Genomic DNA, 8324 nt, shown 5'->3' on the forward strand with positions numbered 1-8324 from the left:
AGTTAAAGTTTTTACATTTCTCACAAGGAGGTAAGATTTAGTGAACACTTGACATTGTTAAGTTTGCATGGTAAGATTTCAAGGGTGATAGCTGAAGGAATAAAAACAGAGTTTACAGTTTTCAAATTAGCACAGGGGAAAATTGAATAAAAAACCCCTCAATCCAAAAACATGAAAGGAAGGAAAAAAAGAAGCATGGAGAATGTGGGATAACAAGAAAGCCCAGGTATATAGCTGAAATGGTTGGAAAAAGTTCATATATTTCAATAATCATAGTAAACAGAAAAGAACTAAACTTATCAATTAAAAGGCAGAGCTTAATCAGATTGGATAAAAATCAAAATTCGCTATTTGCTCTTAAGAAACAACAAACCTACAAATTAAGGGCATGGAAAAGTTAAAAGTAAAAGGACAAACCAAACAAACAGAACTAACCAAACAAATAAAAACCCCAAACAAATATAGGGTACCTATATTGATATCAAAAAAGACAAAAGCAAATTATTTAAAATATAAAGGGTAACTACAAAATGTAAAAGATTCAATTCACTGGTAATACCTAGCAATTCTAAATTTTTATGCACCTAATAAAATGGATACAAAATATAGAAGGCAAAAATTCAGAAAAAGTCAAGGAAAAAATAGATAAATCCTCCATTAAATTACCTCACTAGTATTTGACTGGTTAAGAAGACATAAAGCAGGATAGAGAAGACCTGAACACATGGTTATCAACGACTTAATGGGTACATACTGAGTCCTGTACCTCAGTTCTGAACCGAGACTGTGTTAGCAACTTAAAGCAACAGTAGAACCTGAGAGTGAGCTGAAATGTCATGACAAGTGTTCAGCTGAGGGCCTCCAGGCACCTTGCAGAAACAAGCATAAATCATCCCTAGAGGAAAGCATTTCTCTGCAAGCCCCTCTGAATTCCGATGGTTTAAATTCAATCTCAGATGAATTCAAAAGTTACCAGCACCCAAGAAAGCAAGAACTCTAATAACTAAGGAGCACATCATCTTTCTCAAGAGTACATGCAGCATTTGCAAAAATTGACATGCAGTAGTTCTTAAAGCAAGTCTGGAAAATCTTCAAAGAATTACTATCAGAGAGACATAACATAGAATTATAATGGGAATACTAATTACCAAAATAGAAGATAAAGTTAAAGAGGTAATTTGAGGAAAATTGAAGTGAATATATGAGAAAAGAAGGATTAAGAATTAGTGAACTGCAGAGTCAACTTAGGGGAAAAAAGAAAACATAATAAATTCAAGAAAGCAACAGAAATGAAAAAATAAAAACAAAGAAAAGTGGAGAAATGAATGAAATAGCAAACTAAAATACACCAGAGAGATCTGACAATGTCAGAAGCTGTGTTTTGAAAAACACTGCCAATACAGATAAAACTCCAATGACTTTACTCCATGGAAATGAGAGATGGCACAAGTAAACAATTAGGAATAAAAAAAGGGATATACTCATGAGTACAGAAGACACGATGAAAGAAAATTCTATAAAAAAATTACATGCCAGTAATTAGAATATTTAGATAAAAGGACAAATTTCTAGAAACATCTAACTAGCCAAAACTAGTTCAAGGAAAAAATAGCATAAACAATCCTATAATGATTAATTAAAGGTAAAATTAGTAGTTTAAAATGTTCTCATAAAGAAACCCAAGCCTGGGCAACATGGCAAAAACCTGTCTCTACAGAAAACACCAACATCAGTTGGGTGTGGTGGCACATGCCTGTGGTTCTACTACTTGGGAGGCTGAGGCTGGAGGGATCATTTGAGCCCAGGTGATTGAGGTTGCTCATTCAATTGTAATCAGACCACTGCACTCCAGCCTGGGTGACGAAGTGAGACCCTGTCAAAAGAAAAGAAACCCAGGCCCAGATCCTTGATGGGTGAGTTTTGCCAATCCTTCAAGGAAGAGATCATTACAATACTACAGAAGATCCTCCTGAGAGATAGAAAAAGAGGGAGTTTATTTTCTAAGGCTACTATCATCTTGATTCCAAAACAAGACAAGAATAATATGAACTTACTTATGAACATTGTCACAATATCTTAAATCAAATATTGGTAAATTAAATCCAGCAATGCATGAAAAACATGATCACATTGGGTTATATTGGGATAAAAATTAGTTTAACAATAGAAAAGTATTTTATTGCAATTTGTCAATCACCACATTAGAGGAGAAAAGCATTAAGATGATGTCAATTGATGTACACAAAGCACTTGATAATGTTCAACATCTATTCGTAATTACCATTACTACCAATGTAATTTGTAAGTTAAATGCAAGCCACGATTGGAATAAATGCAGATTTATAAGCACTTCTAATTCTAAAATGCATGCAAAAAAGCAAATATCCAACACTAACTGAGAAATTCCTGCAGAAGTAAAAGGTGCAAGTGGGGAGACTGTCTTATCAGAAATCAAGGTTTAGTATAAAGCTCTAATAATTATTATAATCCAGTATTGGCTCAGATCTACAGAAATACAAACCAATGGAACAGAGCTGAGAGCCAGAAACAGACCCCATTCATAGAAATATGATTTGCCTAGTGAAGAAAGCATGGACTATCCAATAAATGATGTGGAGGTAATTGGCTATTTATGAGGACAAAAGGAAACTGGATTCCTTCATCACACCATACACCATAATCAATTCCACACAGATTACAGACCTTTAGAAAAAAATTAGGAGAATGTCCTTATGTTCTTGCAATAGAAAGGATTTCTTAAACAAGGCATGAAATAAAAGCCATAACAAGAGGATGATATATTTAATCACAGAGAAACAGGACCAGATCATGCACAGCCCCATAGGCTCAAGGAAGGGACTTGGTGGTCATGCTTGGAAAGACAGTGGAGGGTTTTGAGCAAGAGTATTATGTGTTTTACACTTTTAAGAACCACTTTGGCTTTGTGGATAATAGACTGTAGGAGGCAGGACTTTGGAGGACTGAAACTAGCTAGCAAGAAGTCTCTTACAGCAGCCTAGTCATGAGCTCATGGAGCTTGGATAAGGGTGGTTATGGTGGAGATAGATGGAATGGAATCAGTATATATTTTGTAAGAGGAACTCGTAGAGTAGGCATAGATTTTAATTGAATGAGCTAAATCAAAGATAAGTCAGAAGATTTTTGGCCTGAGCAACTGGGCAGCTGTGATGCTATTTACTGAAATGGAGAATCCAAGGAAGGAACTATTTAAGGGGCTGCGGAGAAAGGATCCAGGAATTGTTTCTTGCCTTTTAGCCAACCAGTCAGCTTGGTAAAGAAGCATTTAGATGCACGAGTACGGAGCTGAGGTCAGGAGTGGAGATACATAAATTTGGAGAGTCATCAGTATAAAGATGGTATTTATAGACATAAATTAGGTAATTTGGGGCCATGCCACAAAGGATCTATATGTCAAACAAAAGCATTTACTCAACCTGGAATATTTATGTGCTCAAAAAATATTTGATGATTAAAAGTTTTTGGGACTACTTGTATTAGATAGATATGTTACTTTCTTACAACTTAAACAAATAAAATTAACACTTTGCCTAGTGGTTCTTATTAATGAATATTAAACTGTCTTAGCATTTGCATTTAGTAATAGAAAACACATCAGACAGAGTTGGGAGGATAGGGTTTTTGTGCTTGCTCTGTTGCTTCTAAGTTATGAGATCTTGAGTAAGTCATTAATCCCTTTTTCTTGCAGATTTCTCAAGGATGTTGCACCAAATGCCTTCTAAGATTCTATGATTACAATGAAAGATGCATTATAAAAGACATTCTTTGTAGCAACATTAGCATTTCTGTTTCAGGGAACTGGCTTTGTTAAAAAAAATATCACGTGTCACATGGGGTTAGCAGGAGAAAAGGAAATAGAGGAGCTAAATGTTGTGCACTTGCAGTCAGCAGGATTTAGGAATTGAGAGGAGAGAGAGGAGAAAGAGAGGGAAGTTAGCAAGATGCTGAGGGGGCAGAAGCTTCACTGGGGTTGGCATGACCAGCAATCCCATGGCAGGGAGGCGAGCCAAAGTGGTTTTGGAACCAGGTTATACTATCCTCATCTGTTGTTTGCACTGCTGTGATGTAAATTTCTTTGATCTTCTCCAACCTCCTGTATAAAGTCTGCCAAGTGGAGTATTGGTGTGAACATGGGCTTTACTTATTGCTTGTTTTCTGAATTTTGTTTGTTTGGGAGAAAATGAAGAAAAGCAATTTCCATATCTGGATTGATTTGGTACAGAACAGAAGCAGCCTGTAGAGGACTATGCTAGGGTCCACACTGACACCCAATTCAGTAGAAATAGAGGCGTGCAGTCAGGGGTAACCGTAAGAACGTGAAACTCCTCTGGGAAGCCCCATCCATCATTGATTGGCAGGGTGCCAGACTGTCCGCAAATTTTGGTACTGGCATTTAATCCAAGGGAGTTAAAAGATGGGGGTGACCCTCAGCTCTCACTGGCTCTCATTGGCTCTCTATGCACAAAGCTTGTAGATTCTGAACAATTCTGAGTATTCCACCAGTTCTTCATATCATACTTATGTTGCTATGACAGACTTCTTTGCATTATTTGAGGCAATTCCATCTATGTATTTTTCTCCTTCTGACTGGTATTTATATAAAGGGACTCTTAAAACCATTTTTATTTAGTCATTCATATTTTAATCTAGCTTTTAATAGGAATTTGTGGAGAAACAGAACATGAGTTTAAAACAAGCTTGTGAGTCACATGCTAAAACAAGATTTATTTCTTTTCTCTCTCTTTCTTTCTTTCTTTCTTTCTCTCTCTCTCTCTCTTTTTCCTTCTCTTTCTTTCTTTCTTTCTTTCTTTCTTTCTTTCTTTCTTTCTTTCTTCCTTCCCTCCCTCCCTCCCTCCCTCCCTCCCTGCCTCCCTCCCTCCTTCCTTCCTTCCTTCCTTCCCTCCTTCCTCCTTCCCTCCTACCTCCCTTCCCCCCTTCCCCTCTTCCCCTCTTCTCCTCTTTTCCTCTTCCCCTCTTTCTCTCTCTCTTTCTTTCTTTCTTTCTTGGAGGGTCTCACTCTGTCACCAAGGCTGGACTGCAGTGGCGTGATCATGGCTAACCGCAGCCTCCACCTTCTGAACTCAAGCAATCCTCCTACCTCAACCTCCTGAACAGGTGGGACTACAGTTGTGCATCACCACATCAGGCTAGTTTTTGTTTGTTTGTTTGTTTGTTTGTTTTTATTTTTTGTAGAGATAGATTTTCCCCATGCTGCCCAGGCTAGTCTCCAGCTCCTGGGCAAGTGATCCTCCTGCTTCAGCCTCCCGAAGTGCTGGGATTATAGGCATGAGCAACCACACCCAGTACAACAGGATATTTTCTAATGCAGAAGAAGGAAGGAAGAATTGTATTTATCTTTTTCTTATGCAAGAATTTTTTGTTTGTTTATCTGTACAGGATGACAAGGAACTATTCAGCATGAAGAAGAAAAAAGACAAAACCAGAATTCATTGGAAAAAGTTTTGGGGGTTAACCTAAGTTTTAAAATTTCCTCTTAGCAATTAGATCTATTGTCCAATTTTTCCCTAATTATTCTAAAATAAAAGTTTGAAAATTCATGATTAACGTTTTTAATTATTTTATTTTTTGAATGTTCAAACAAAATTTATGTGCAAAAAATGTAGTGTGGGCTGGGTGTGGTGGCTCACACTTGTAATCCCATCACTTTTGGAGGCTGAGGTAGGTAGATCACAAGGTCAGGAGTTTGAGGCCAGCCTGGTCAAGATGGTGAAACCCCAACTACTCCGGAGGTTGAGGCAGGAGAATTGCTTGAACCTGGGAAGCAGAGGTTGCAGTGAGCCGAGATCATGCCACTGCGCTCTAGCCTGGGTGACAGAGCAAGACTCTGTCTGAAAAAAAAAAAAGAAAAATTAGCCAGGCATGGTGGTGGCGTGTGCCTGTAATCCCAGCTACTCCGGAGGCTGAGGCAGGAGAATCCCTTGAACCTGGGAGGCAGAGGTTGCACCATTGCACTCCAGCTTAGGCAATAAGAGCGAAACTCCATCCCCCCCCAAAAAAAGTAGTGTGATAAGTTCATGCTGAGCCATTCAGCAGTCAATACAGTTGAAGGATGCAGAGCAGCTCCACATCGATACATTGGCAAGATCAGGAAGAGCAAATGCACCACCCAGATCCAAATGTCTGCAGACCATTTCATACATACTCTTTTGGAAACATCACTGTGAAAAGATCTCGTCAGCTAAGGAAGGGAACGAGTACATATATAATCATAAACACACACTGATCTTGACTTTATTTAAAAATTAAACAATATGGTGGCAACATTGATATGTAAATTTCTAAAATGTTGCAACTTAGGTTTAGTTGGCAAAGACCACATTTAGAAATAAGGATGAGCTTAGTCTTCCAGGCAGAAATCGGATACACTTAACTGTACAAAAATAATAGTTTCCTATTGTTTGAAAATACCAGTTTAAGATTGTAAAAATGCATAGATCTTTAATAAAAGAATTGGCTGTGTAAGAGTTCTCCCCTTTCACCGTATTCCTTTTTATTTCAAATGCTAGTTATTGGTTATGCTGTACGATTTAACGATTACAACAAGAAAAGGCAACCATTTGGGGAAGAGGCAGATAAAGAGAAAAGGAATGTATGTAAGTCATTTTTTTAAGGTACAATAAGTTTAATCGTGTTTTAGAAGACAAGATAAGAATTAATTAAAGACAGCTTGGTTCTCACTGAATGAAAACAGTAGACTAAATACTGAGTTCTTTTCTGTGAATCTAGTCATCGATGCCTTGGTCGCCATATTGGTAATCTCCAGGGCAGTCACCTTGGTACTCGCCATGTTAGTCATCTGGTTATTCTGTGTGATAATCACTATCACTGATTTTCAAACCATTTGTTTCTGTTGTGAATGATAAAGGAGCATGTGTGCTGCTTTATGATGGAGCAGCACAGTATTTGCGACCATATACTTGTCCCCCAAGCCCATGCACACCCATTCTTTTCTGGGAAGTGTGTTGTTACCCATCTGTAGAGAAATGGTCAAGTGGTCTACTGGGTGTAATGTTAGCTTCTGATAGTAGATGGCCCTTCTGGTGCCTGGTGCTGACATCCCCACCTGGCTGTCTGCTTTGTTAGTGCCCATCTGCAGACAAATTGTGGTCTGGTCAAAAGGTTTGTCCGTTTGCGTTTTGGGATCATAAAGATGCCTGTGGTCCCACAAGTTGACATACCTGCCTGGCTGGCACTTCGTTGGTTCCCATCTGCAACCCAATTACAGTTTTGGCAGCTTTTAATTTTCCTTCATCCTAATGTCTTGTTTGTTTTTCTGCATATTTAACCCTGATGTCCATGGTTGTGTCCTTTTGTGTTTGCCAGACCTACTAGGGCCACCAGAGGAGCCTGAACCTGGATCATGTTTCCATCCTGAAAAGATCACTTACTTCAAATATGTCACGTCGCTTCATACCATAATCCTGGATAGCTTTAATAAAGTTGACAATATTCTCCGCTGAGGCCAGTTTAATGAGGACTCATTGACTTTCTTCACTGGGCCTGCCTGCAGCTTGTTGATGAGTTTGCAGAGGATGCCCTCCTTTAAACCCAGCTGGAAGTGGGTGCCAATGCTCCTGCCTGTCACCTCTGCTATCCAGTTGTGAAGATCCTCTGTTTGATAATCCTATTTGGAAGCAATCTTGATCTTGACTTTGGCCAAGAGCCGGTAGGAAGGGCCCTCGTTGAAATGAGTCATGATGGTTTGAGTGGTGGGAAGAGGCTGCCCTCGGGTGTTCTGGTCTCTCGCGCTTTGGTTCCAGGCTCCTGGCGAAAGGAGTGGCCGCCCAAGGATGCCTGGAGCTGGCTCTCCTGGATGGGGTGCCTGGAAACCTGGGTCCCACGGGGTTTACAGAGGTTCCAGGGCCGCTCCGGATCCTGCTGGCTGCCTCGCTCGCTGTCCGCACGGCGGCTCACTACAAATTCAACTTCTTATTTTGCATAAAAACACTTTTTTTTTCTCCCCGAGGGATGTAAAAATGAAAATATGCTTCCTAGTTACTTATTCTATGCGTTAATCTGTGCAACAAGGGCAGTTGAGAGAATAGCAAAAACTGGCCAGAGGCTGCAAGCCAGCTCGGAGCTGCTCAGGTGGCGGAGTCTGGTTTGCAAGAATTCCAGTTCAGGGGCTGGGAGGGCTAGGGATGAGGTCTTCGGAAAGCTGGAGAAGAGGAGAGGTGCCAGAAGACGGAAGGGCAAATGTATTCTTAGTTTTCTTTAAAAGGAGGAGAAGGTAGAGTTTGCTAACTGATACCAGTGAGTTCATC

At 39.5% G+C, this 8324-nt stretch overlaps 1 pseudogene; it reads right to left on the minus strand.

The window, feature by feature from the left end:
• Positions 1–6782: 6782 nt before the first annotated feature.
• Positions 6783–7756, minus strand: LOC111548603 (annotated as a pseudogene).
• Positions 7757–8324: the final 568 nt, after the last annotated feature.

Source organism: Piliocolobus tephrosceles, chromosome 5, assembly GCF_002776525.5.
Source record: "Piliocolobus tephrosceles isolate RC106 chromosome 5, ASM277652v3, whole genome shotgun sequence".
NCBI lineage: Eukaryota > Metazoa > Chordata > Mammalia > Primates > Cercopithecidae > Piliocolobus > Piliocolobus tephrosceles.